This window comes from Gorilla gorilla, chromosome 6 (genome assembly GCF_029281585.2).
Source record: "Gorilla gorilla gorilla isolate KB3781 chromosome 6, NHGRI_mGorGor1-v2.1_pri, whole genome shotgun sequence".
Lineage (NCBI taxonomy): Eukaryota > Metazoa > Chordata > Mammalia > Primates > Hominidae > Gorilla > Gorilla gorilla.
The window spans coordinates 115,546,777-115,559,267 of record NC_073230.2 but is presented as its reverse complement, the minus strand read 5'-3'; the positions used below and the strand labels follow the sequence as shown (position 1 = coordinate 115,559,267).

Sequence of the window (12,491 nt, the reverse complement as noted above, 5' to 3'; positions counted from 1 at the left end):
ATGTGATCTTTGAGACAGACCTACTTAAGACAATACTTTTCAAGTTAATTCCAGCAAATGGGGTCTAAGATAAATCTGCTCATTTAATTCTTCTCCAAAGTAAGTAGCCTAAGATATAAAGCCATTTATATAATTTTCAAATAACTGTAATATCTTATGAATTCACATTGCAATATAGACCTGAGCAGCATTAACACTGGGCTATTTTAAACCCTCTTAATACCCTGAGAGTACCTAATAAATTTGTGAATTGAAATATGTTATTGAACATGATGATATCCTGGACTAAATTATTTAATTCATTTATAAGTGTTATTATTTTCTGATTATAACAGTAATAGGTTTGTTGTAAAAAAAAGTTGAAAAATAATTAAAAAATTAAAAATGCTTATAATTCAGCAACTTAGAGGTAAGCACTTTTATAACACTGTGGTATAATTCTCTGGGAAAAAGGATGTGTATATGCATGCATTTAAACAGAATTAGCTACACAGCTTTGACTCCCACTTTTTTCATTTAGTAATATAGTGTAAGCATTTTCCTGAGTCATAAATGTTCTTCAGACGTATGAGTCTTAGATGTTAATTTCTTTAAACTCTATTGTTGGAGTTTTAGGTTATTTCCATTTTCTTGCGTCCATTAGATGCTAAGAATGGAATGAGCATTGTTTGGTGGAGAAAACAGGCTGAAGACAGGCAGGGAATGTGCGGGGGAGGATCTTGCATAGCCAAGCTTTGCAATGGCTTATACCTTGTTGTCAGTGTTTGCACCCTTCTCTGGCTCCTCTTCGCCTTCTTTTTTTCCTCCCACCCTCTCCATACCTACCCATACCTCTTCCTCTTCCCCCTCTTCTTTTCCCCCTCCTCCTCCTCCCTCCTCTTCCTCTCTCTCCTTCTTCTCCATTCCAGCCACACTGACTTCCTTGCTATCAATACACCAGGTCCTTTTCTGCCCTCAGGAATTTTTGGCTCCATCTGCCTGAATTACTTTTCTCTCCTGTCACAAGTGTCTCCTTCATGCCTTTACTTCCTTGAGGGGCTAAATAATTGTCCCCAGGTCAGATACCTAGAGGGTGAATCCAGGTCTTCTGACTTTGATTCTTTAATTAGGAGATAGCCCAGGGCTGGGATAGCCTGGTGAGAGTAGGGAGTGGACCTGTAGGCTGGTCCTCTGTCCAGCTCTTATTTGACAGCCCATGGTGGCTGATTCATCTCTGTATTTAAGACATTCTTCCAGTATCTCCCTCTAGAAGAGATAATACACAGAACTGTACATGTAATATTCAGTGTCAGGCACGGCGCACAGGTTTTCACGCACCATCTCAGTAAACCCTCATGTTGACCTCTCATGTGGGAGTTCTTATTCCAGTTTCCAGATAAGGAAACTGAGAACTTAGAGAAGTGAAGTGACTTCCTCTCACAATGAGTGATGCTTAGATAACCATTTGGGAAAAGTAGTAACAAGATGTACTTAAGATTTCTAGTTCTCAACCAGGCCCTATTCTCTGGGTGATTTTGAGATTGTTATCTAACAATTTTGGTGTTTCTCTTTCTGAAAAATAGAGATGACAAATTTATGCACCTTGTCTTTGATAGGTTGCTGGGAGGACCAGCTCACTGACAGATTAAAGTTACCAAGTTGAAGTGATGAGCTTGAATCCTTCTGCAGTCACACATTCGGCCTAGCAGAGATGAGAGGTGGGATTTCAGATGGATTTGACACTCTCCATCAACTCCTTTCCCCAGATCTGGCCATTTGTTCTCATTTCATTCCCAATTCTTTCTCTTTGTTCTTTTTAAACCATATTTCCCATATGTCTGCTCATTCCCTGTAATTTCTCCTGATGTCTAGCAATTGTCATTTCCCATATGTCCACATAAAATCTACCATCTAAGAAGAAAAAAAATCAGAAAACAAAACCAGAGAAGTAAGACTCAACATTAAAATGTAATTTAGAGTTAACATTTCCTCTCAAAATACAGCAGTAGGGACTGGATTTATATTCCTGCTGGAAATAACTAAGAAAGTAGACAAAGTACATGAAGCAATTGTTCTCAAGACAAGATGTCAGTCAATGAAGGACAATGATCTTTGCGAGATGGGAAATAAATGAAGAGATCCATAAAATTGCCCTAACTTACTGACTGAACAAAGTTTTCAGGCCACGGTACAGAGAGGAGGAAAAGAGGCCGAGTTGAGGAGTTTCCCTAAATTGTGGGGATGGAGTCAGTAGTCCATGGAGGCTGCTATATTTAATATCTAATGTGTATTAGGAAACTAGCTGAGACCAAGGGAAGAAACACCCAAAAGGATTAGAGGAAACAATACCCAGGATCACACGGGGCCAGGAATAATCCCTGTTCTCAATAGCTGGTGTGGAAGACCTCATAATTCACATGCCATTTGGTAGAATGCTAAGAAGAGTTTTGCCACAGCAGTGAAGAAAAATTATCCCTTCACTAACTACTGCTCTGGTCTTGCCTAAAAAGGCTTAAAAACAAGCCTGAGAGGTTAAAACTATTTCCAAGGAATTTAACTGAATCCCTAAACAAAGTTCAAGAATATTTATGAGAATACAAAAATATCCAGCACCGTCTAAAGTAAAACTCACAATGTTTGGCATCCAATCAGAAATTACCAGGCATGCAAACAAACAGGAAAGTACAACACATAATAAGGGGGAAAATCAGACAGTCAAAAATGACCCAGGAATTATGCAGATAATAGAATTAGTAGAGAACATTAAAATGGTTATTTTAACCATATTCCACACGTTCAAGAAGTTAGAGTGCAGATTGAGCATGTTAAGTAAAGACATGCAAGTTAAGAAATCCAAAATAAACTTCTAGAGATGAAAACTATAATGACTAAAATGAAAAATCTAGTCTAAGATTACTAGGTAGGATCAATGAGAGATTAGACGTTTCAGAATAAAAGATTAGAGAACTTGAAGACATAGCGATGGAAACCATCTAAAACAAAACACATAGAGAAAAGAATGCTTCAAGTGTAATTGGATCCCCAAGGGGTGAGACAGGCAGAAAAAATAAATAAATAATGGACAAGAATTTTTAAAGTTGATGAAAATTATAAATGTATAGATTTAATAAGCCCAGTGAACTGCAAACACAGGAAAACATGAGGAAAACTATGCTAAGTCACTTCATAATCATATTGCTTAAATTTAAAAATAAAAAGGGAATCTTAAAAGAACCTGGAGAAAAATACACAAATAAAAGCAGATTTCTCAACAGAACTGATACAATCAAGAATGCAATGGAGAAACATCTTTCAAATATATTTAAAAAACTTTTTGTGACCCTGGATTAGGCAGATTTCCTAGTTACAACACCAAAAGCATGATTCATTACAAAAAAATTGGACCTTCTCAAACTAAGAACTTTTACTTTTTGGAAGACTTTTTAAAGTATTAAATGATAACACACAGGCTGGGAGAAAATATTTGCAAATGACGTATATGACAAGCGGCTTGGATTCAGAACATAACTCTCAAAACTCAATTTTGTGAAGATAATCCAATTAAAAATGGCAAAAGATTTGAACAGACACATTACCAAAGAAGATATATGAACGGCAAATAAGTGCATAAAAAGCTGCTGAACATTATAAGGCCTTAGGGGAAATGCAAATAAAAACTACAATGACATAACAATACACATCTTTTAGAATGTTTAAAAGACTGACCTACTAAATGATGTGGTAACTGGAACTCTCATGCACTGTTAATGGGATTGTGAAAATGCAAATATTATGGAAAACAGTTAGGTATTTTTTAAAAAAAATTTAAGCATGCACCCCGTATGTGACCCAATCTACTCCCAGGTATTGTCACTAAAAAGATCAAAGCAGGCTGGGCGCGGTGGCTCATGCCTATAATCCTAGAACTTTGGGAGGTCGAGGCAGGCGGATTGTCTGACTTCAGGAGTTTGAGACCAGCCTGGGCAACATGGTAAAAGCTGTCTCTACTACAACACAAAAATTAGCCAGGCATGGCAGTGTGCACCTGTAGTCTCAGCTACTTGGGAAGCTGAGGCAGGAGAATTGCTTGAACCCTGGAGGCAGAGGTTGCAGTGAGCCAAAATCATGCCACTGTACTCTAGCCTGGTGACAGAGCAAGGACTCCATCTCCAAAAAAAAAAAAAGATCAAAGCATTTGTCCATATGAAGAATTTTACAGGAATGTCTATAGAAGCTTAATTTATACTAGGCAAAATGTGGGAACAATCCCAATGTGCATTCATATGTTAATAAATAAGCAAAACAGTGATGAATTATTGATACATAAAACAAGGTGGCTAAAATTCAAAATAATTATTCTGAGTGAAAGAAGCCAGATTCCCTAAAAGAGAGAATGGTATTCTAGAAAATGTGAGATAACCTATAGTGACAGGAAACAGACCAGTGATTGCCTAGGGCTGGGCATTGAGAGGTGTAGGATGGAGGGATAACAAAGGATATTTTTAGAGGTGAAAGATATGTCCGTTATGTTGATATGGTGATGTTGACATGGGTATATGCATATATCAGAACTTATCAAATTGTGTACTTTAAATATGTACAGTGTCTTAGTCCATTTTATGCTGCTATAACAGAATGCCACAGACTAGGTAACAGATAATAAACAGAAAGTTATTTGGCTCATGGTTCTGGAGGCTGGGAAGTCCAAAAGCATTCAAAGATGCCAAAGAAGTCCAAAGGCATCCAGTGAGCGTTTTTGTGCTGCATCATCCCACTGAGAAAGGCAGAAGGGCAAAGAGCATACAGGAGAGCAAGAGGGGGCCCAACTCACTTTTATAAAAAGCTCACTCCCCAGGTAACAAACCTGCTCCTGGGTTAACAACATTAATCCATTCATGAGGGCAGATCGCTCATGACCAATCACCTCTTATTAGGCCCCAGCTCCCAACAATGTTGCAGTGGAGATTAAGTTTCCCATACATGAGCTTTGGGGGACACATTCAAACCATAGCAAGCAGTTTATTGTATGTCAGTTATACCTCAATGAAGCTGTTTGTGTGTTTTTTAAAGTATGTGATTAGATATTCTGCCTGTCAACCTCCAGAACTACTATGGCATTGCTCAATTTTCAAAACTGATCCTCAGGCATCCACTGATTTTCTGAATCCCCAGTATTAATCCCATAAATTATACCTTTTCCTAAAAAATACATGCAATTGGGAGAAAGGGAAACACTCTGGCAGTTATGATACATAGCAATTAGAGAAATGTGTCATAGTTCTTGGAACTGTGGGATAGAGGCGTAGTGTGTGTTTGCTTTAGGCAACTCTGAGCTGGCTGTGTCCCATGTGCCCTTTACCTTGTCCTTTCATTATTTGTTTCCCAGTTATCCTCTGCCTCTTCCAGCTATATAATGAGCAAAACTTGGTCTATTTTGATCACTTCTGTATTTACAGTAGAACAATAAACACCACATAGGAGGTGCTCATCAAATCTTTCTTAAACAAATGATTGAGATTTATTGCTCCTATATAGAGTGTATATCCAGATATTTGATAATGCTATTGGTAAAAGTTCCCCAAGCCATCATAATTTCACTGATTTCAAGACTCTCTCATTTTTAAACAATTTGTAGATTTTGTTAAAACAACCGCAAGCTACCTAGCCCTAAAACTTTACTTTCTGTATCAGACAATGCCCCTATTTGTTCTTCATTCACACTCTTATGTAACCGAATGAGGAAGACTCTATAATACGTTTCTTGTTTAGGAAAGCCAAATTCTTAATTTTTTCACATTCAGACAATGAAATCTGACCATGTGAAACTCTGCAGTGACATGGCAACAGAGATAGAGAATTGATTCTTGTTTAGGAAAGCCAAGTTCTTAATTTTTTCACAGTCAGACAATGAAATCTGACCATGTGAAACTCTGCAGTGACGTGGCAACAGAGATAGAGAATTGATTCAGGTCAACCTCTCTGGGCTGATCCATGTAAGCTGCTTGGAGCATGAGCGCAGTTAAATGAAAACGGATTCACGAATATGCCTACTGCTTGCTCAAATAACAAAAAGTAAACACTTAAACAATAAGTCATTTTCCCAGAGAGTAGTTTTGTAAGAGAGATTGTGTGGTAGAAAATTGATGAATTCTTCACTAGAGCCTTTCCTCCTGGAGAGACACAGCTCACCATCTTGGGGGTGTGGAACAGAAATATGAAACCTGGGCACTTGTTGAAAGGGAGGGTTGTCTTAGTAACAACATTCTCTAAATTGTGCCTTAAGCATTGACATGGTAATCAAAGCCAGTCATTTAGTACTTATTATAAGTGGCTCAGAAGCTGACAATTTTTACATGCTTCAGCAACAATTTATGATATTTAATCATGTTCACTTTGTTCATGTTTACTTTGTGCATGAACACTGCCTTGGTAGCCATTTATTCCCCCTGAAAAATGGGTCCCATGTATTCCAGTGGACTTTCAAATTTAGCCTTCCTGAGGTGGGGAGTGGGCAAAAGGGCATTCCTTGATATCCATCTTTTATTTTATTGAATACTCAGGGACCTATCCTGTAAAAAGATTCAGACTTTTCTCAGTCTTTGTTCAGTTTGAATTGAAAGCCCACTGTCTGCAGTCAATTCAACTTAACAAATTTGTTATATCTTCCAGGCATTGTGAGACATGTAACTGAAAAAAAATGGCTTCCCTAAGGTCATTTGTAATGGGTACAGTAGATTGACCCTCAAAATCAGTCTGCCTTCCTAATGATACCTCGTTTATTGGAAGGTCATGAAACCATTTAGCGGGTCAAGATCAGAGTGATTTAAAATAAAATAGAAACAATTTCCCAAAGGGTACCTATATAAAAACATCAGTTTGTGTACCTTAAATATACATTAATAGAATGCCTCTTTATCGATTATATTTCAATAGGTTGAAATTTTTAAAAAATGAAATAGAACCACAAAGAAAATATCAGAACACATTGCAGTTAGTAAAGGTAAGTAATGTCTTATAAAAATTTTATTTCATGTACTCATATATGTGTGCTTATACTGGGTGTGATAAAATATGCATTTCCTATAGTGGCATGGGGTCAAAATATTTGAAAGAAACTGTTGCCACGTGCCTTTCTGAGTTGCCTGACTCCCTTGTACCTGGAGTTCTGGATAGGACTTAGTTTCGGCCAATCTAATGTACAGTACTTGCATGAGATTTGGAAGGTATGATGGTTAATTTTATGTGCCCAGATATTTCGTCGATCATTATTCTGAGGCTGGGAGCAGGGGCTCACCCCAGTAATCCCAGCACTTTGGGAGGACAAGGTGGGTGGATTTCTTGAGCTTAGGAGTTCAAGACCAGCCTGGGCAACATGGTAAAACCCCGTCTCCACCAAAAATACAAAAAATTAGCTGGGTGTGGTGGCATGCACCTGTGGTCTCAGCTACCCAGGAAGCTGAGGTGGGAGGATTACCTGGGCCAGGGAGGCAGAGGTTGCAGTAAGTCAAGATCTCACCACTGTACTCCAGCTGGGGTGACAGAGTGAGATCCCATCTCAACAAGCAAACAAACAAGCAAACAACAACGAAAAAAAACTCCATCATTCTGAGTGCTCCTGTGAGGGTGTTTTTGGATGAGATTAACATTTTTATCAGTAGACAGTAAAGCAGATTGCCCTCCCTAATGTGGATGGGCTCATGCAGTCAGTTGAAAGCCTGTATAGAACAAAATGGCTGATCCTCTCATGAGTAACAGGAAATTCCTACTGCATGACTTCTTTCAAACTAGGACCTCAATTTTTTTCTGTCTTTGGACTCAAACTGAAACATTGGCTCTTCCTGGTTCTTGAGACTGCTGGGCTTCACACTGAAACTACATCATCAGCTCTCCTGGGCCTCCAGCTTGTCAATGTACCTTGCGGATCTTGGGACTTGTCAGCCTCCATAATCATGGGAGCCAGCTCCGTATAATAAATCTCTTTCTCTATAGAAATGTATCCCATTGATTCTGTTTCTGTGGAGAACTCTGACTAATGAAAGGTGTATCTATTGGTTATATTGCTGTTTCTGGCAAGCATGATGTGGTAGGCAGAACTCTAAAAATAGCAGCCGAGGTTCCATACCCTAATCCCAGAACGTATGATTATGAAGAGATGCTATTGCTGTGATCATACTGTTATCTGGCATAGTTGATTTAAAATAGAGAGATGACCTGGGCAGGTCTAATCTCATCACATGAACCCATTTAAAAGCAAGGAATTTTCTCTGGCTGAAGGCAGTAAAGGAAGTCAGAGAGATTAGTGTTTGGGGGCTGGGGAATCCCACATGAGGGATCTTGCTACCAGCTGTGATGCTATGAGAGGATCTATGAAAAAGCCCATGCAAGGGAGTGACCTCTAGAAAGACCTTAGTCCTACAATAGCAAGGAACTGAATTCTGCCAAACTTGAATGAGCTTGGAAGTAGATTCTTCCCCAGAGCCTACAGATAAGAACCCAGCCTGCTGCACCTTGACTCTCTGCTTAGGGCAGAGAACCCAGCCAAGCCCACCTGGACTTTTGACCTGTAGAAGTGAGATAATACATGGGTATTGTTTTAAGCCATTAAAGTTTGTGGTAATTTATTACACAGCAATAGAAAACTAAGGCACATGGTCACAGAGGTATGTTTTTCTGCAGCAGCATTAGCAGAGATTCTAGGGGCCAGTCATTGGTATCCAGAGGCAGGTGCAGGGCACCTGTCTGGGCTCATGCAGAGCTAGCAGTTATTGTGGCTCTGAAGCCAACAGCTCCAGTGGCCACCATTTTTAGACCTCCCATTGTGGAAGAGATCCAGGTTACACTGGCAGGACAATTCTGAGTGGGGTTGTTCTGGGATTCCAGCGGGGACAATTCTGAGTGGGATTGTTCTGGGATTCCAGGTGGCACAGCCTAGAGCCCATTTATTCAGCCCTTAAAAAGATGTTATCAGCATCTAATTCCTCATGTTAAATCACTTTCTGCTTAAATATAAAGTGATTTCTGTTATATGCTGCTGAACCTTGGCTATTACATCTCTAATTCTTTCCTACTTGTTTTATACAATGACTTCTTTCAGCTTATTTAAAATCTCTGGAGCATTGAGCACCTCTTACTTCCTGAAAATCCTTTCTCTTTTCATTTTGACAACACCTCGCTTTCCTAGTTTCTCTTATATATTTTCCTCTATTAATTTTCATTTCATTTTCCCAGTTCCTTTTCATTTAAAACACAGGTATTGAGCACCTACTGGGTTGAAGATTCTAGGTGAGTAAAGTGCAGGAGCCCCATCCAAGAACTGATCATGGATCTTGTCCTCTTGAGACCTGCCAGTATGTAAACAAGTAACTATAGTGATGTGATAAAATCTGTACTAGAGGTGGGTAAGAGATACTCTGGAAGCCCAAAGGAGAAAAGATATTACTCTTTCTGGGGCAGTTAGGGAGGGATTCACAAAAAGATAGAACTTAAGGCTAGTCTAGATGCAGGAGTAGACATGTTTCAGATTGAAAGGACATTCCAGGCAAAAGGAACAAAGAGGACAAAGAAATGGAAGTTTGGATATGTGGCATATTAAAGGAATAGCAAAGAGGCTGGATTTCTGTGGCTGGATTTCTGAGTGCAGATGGAAGACTGGCAGAGAAATGAAGTTAAGATTGGTATAGAAGGTGACATGTGGGCTGGATCCTAGAAATAGAATTTATTGGAGATAGTTATCTTACCAAACCTCTTTACTTTTGCTCATTATCCATTCTATTCAGATAAAGCATGAACTCATTAGTCTGACTAAAAATGTTTGGCATTGCTTTCATCCCAGTCTCCTCTCCCCTACCATTCATTCACTCATTTCCTCATTCATTCATTTAGTTAGAGAGGTGGTGGAGGACAGATCATGTAAGATGCAAAGGTCATTGAAAGATTTGGGCTTTTCATCCAGGTGAGATGGTAAGTCAGTTGAGTGGCCTGGTCTAATTTATATTCAAAAAGAATTACTCTAGTTACTGTCTGGAGAGTAGAATGGGGTGAGAGGTACGAGCTTAATCAAAGAGACAGATAAAGAGGGCATTGTAATAATCTAGAAATGTCCTTGGCTTGAATAACATTGGAAGTGGTGGAGATGATGAGAAGGGTTATGATTCTGCCTATGTTTTGAAGGTAGAGATAACAGGATTTGCTGGTGGACTGAATGTGGAATCTGAGAGGAGAAAAAAAAAAGAGGAATCAAGGATGATGTCTGGGCACAGTGGCTCACACCTGTAATCCCAGCACTTTAGGAGGCTAAGGTGGGCAGATCACTTGAGCTCAGGAGTTTGAGACCAGCCTGGGCAACATGGTGAAACCCTGTCTCTACCACAAATACAAAAAAAAAAAAATTAGCTGGGCGTGGTGGCATGCGCCTGTAGTCCCAGAAACTACTTGGAAGGCTGAGGTGGGAGGATTGCTTGAGCCTGGGAGGTGGAGGTTGCAGTGAACCAAGATCACACCACTGCCCTCCAGCCTGGGTGACAGAGTGATACCCTGTCTCAAAAAAAAAAAAAAAAAAAAGAAAAAAAAAAAGGATAACACTAAGTGTTTTGGGCTGAGCCACAGGATGGGGCTAGTTTCCATTTACTGTTAGACATCATAGGAAGGTGAGTTTTAGGGAAAATATTAGGAGTTGGTGTTTTAACTTGGTGATTTTGAGATGCCTATCATACACATCTAAGCCCCATTTTGGGTATACAGTTGGATATAGGAGTCTGGAGTTCAGAGGGGAGGTTTACATGGGAATCATCAGTATTTTATGTGGTACTTAAAGCTGTGAGCTTGAACGAAATCACCTATAGAGTGAGAGCAGTAGATGAGGAAGAGAAGTATAAGAACTGAGTCCTAGGAAAGATGCAGAGAAACCAGCCAAGGAAACTGGAGTAGGTGGAGAAACTCAAGGAGGAGGAGAAAGAGAACTATCAGGAGGGAATCAATTCCTGAAGTCAAGTGACAAGTTTCAAGGAGAAAGGGATCAAATGGGTCAAAGGCTGATGGCAGGTCAAGTAGGATGAGGTCAAAGGAATGGCGATTGGGTTTCACAATGTAGAGATCATCAGCATGTGACAGAAGCAGTGTCAGCAGTGTTGAGGAAAAGCTTAATTGGAGTGAGTTCAACAGAGAATTGGAGACAGGCACTATATACGGTGGGCGAGACAATTCTGTCAAGGAGTTTTGCTAGAAAGTGAAGGAAAATGAGACAGTGGCAGGGGGTGGGAATGATAATGAGTTCAAGAAGGGAGTTTTTTAAGATTTGAGAAATAATAGCATTTTTATATGCTTAGGGAAATAATGATATGGGAGACTGGGGAGATTGCTTGCAGCAACGGCCTTGAGAAGGTGAGAATGCCTCGAGTCTAGTGTTCAATGAAGAGTTAGCACAGAGAGGGATTCACCGGTCATCCGTATTAACCTCAGTGAGAGCAGAATACATGGGAATAGATGAGGTGGGATGGTAGATGTGCTGGTGGGTGATTTTGCAAATTCTCTTCTCACTGATACAAATTTATCAGTGAAATAGTAAGCAAAGTTATCAGATGCAGGCTGACGAAGGGGTTGGGAATATTTGGAGGCTTGCAGAGAAAGAAGTTGTAATATAGTAGTCTAGGGCTGTGGGTGAGTGAGTGAGTGGCTTAGTGACCTCACTTAAGGTCAGTGGCCTTGAAGTAAGGGAAATTTTTTTCCAATTGCATTTGGGTGTTGATACAGATGAAAGGGGAGTTAAATTGAACTTCTTACAGTTCCCCACTCCTTTACCTTTGCACAGGCTGATCCATCTGCCTAGAATGCCCTCTTAACCTTGATAATTCAACTTCTGACCCAACTGCCACTTACTTAAGTCTATCAGGCAGACTTAATTATTCCCTTCTTGGAACTATGTAGGTACCGTGTGCATCCCTCTATTGTGGTAGTTGCCGCATTATAATAATTTGCTTTTCTGTCTCCCCAGTTAGTCTAGCCACTCCTTGGGGAGTGTTAATTTAATAACCTCAATTCCTAGCATGGTGTTTGGCCTGTGGCTGACATCCATTAATTGCCTATTGAATTTCATTGAATTGAATTCTATGCAGAGAATCAGCAGAAAGAGTTGGCAGGCGGGAGAAGTAGGATCCAGAGAAACAGCGAGGGTGACATTTAGAAGTAGGCTCGGCTGCTCTACAAGGAAGGGAGCTCCCATCTCTGCGGGTGAGTAGTATAAATGCTTACTCAGCTCTAATGGTGGAGTGAAATGGGCCCTGAACCTGAAGTCAGGCCTGTGTAAATTGGGTCAGTAATACTTCTTTGGAGTTTTCTTTGAGGATAAAAAGAATTCATAGACTTGGAAGAATTTTGTACAGTTAATGAAAATGTACTATACAATGTAAGATGGTATTTTTGTAACACTCTATGGTAAAATAACAGAAATGTGTTGGATTTGTATATTTTATTAGAGCACAGGCTATATAACACAGAAAGAGGAAAATGGGTTAAAG

At 39.7% G+C, this 12,491-nt stretch overlaps 1 long non-coding RNA gene across 1 annotated transcript; it reads left to right on the top strand.

The window, feature by feature from the left end:
- The first annotated feature begins 1,595 nt into the window (after nt 1-1,595).
- LOC129534704 (uncharacterized) lies at nt 1,596-12,120 on the top strand. The gene is made up of 4 exons (XR_008681389.1): nt 1,596-1,697; nt 6,913-6,979; nt 9,208-9,261; nt 12,090-12,120. It is a non-coding gene; the product is annotated as an uncharacterized lncRNA (long non-coding RNA).
- Nucleotides 12,121-12,491: the final 371 nt, after the last annotated feature.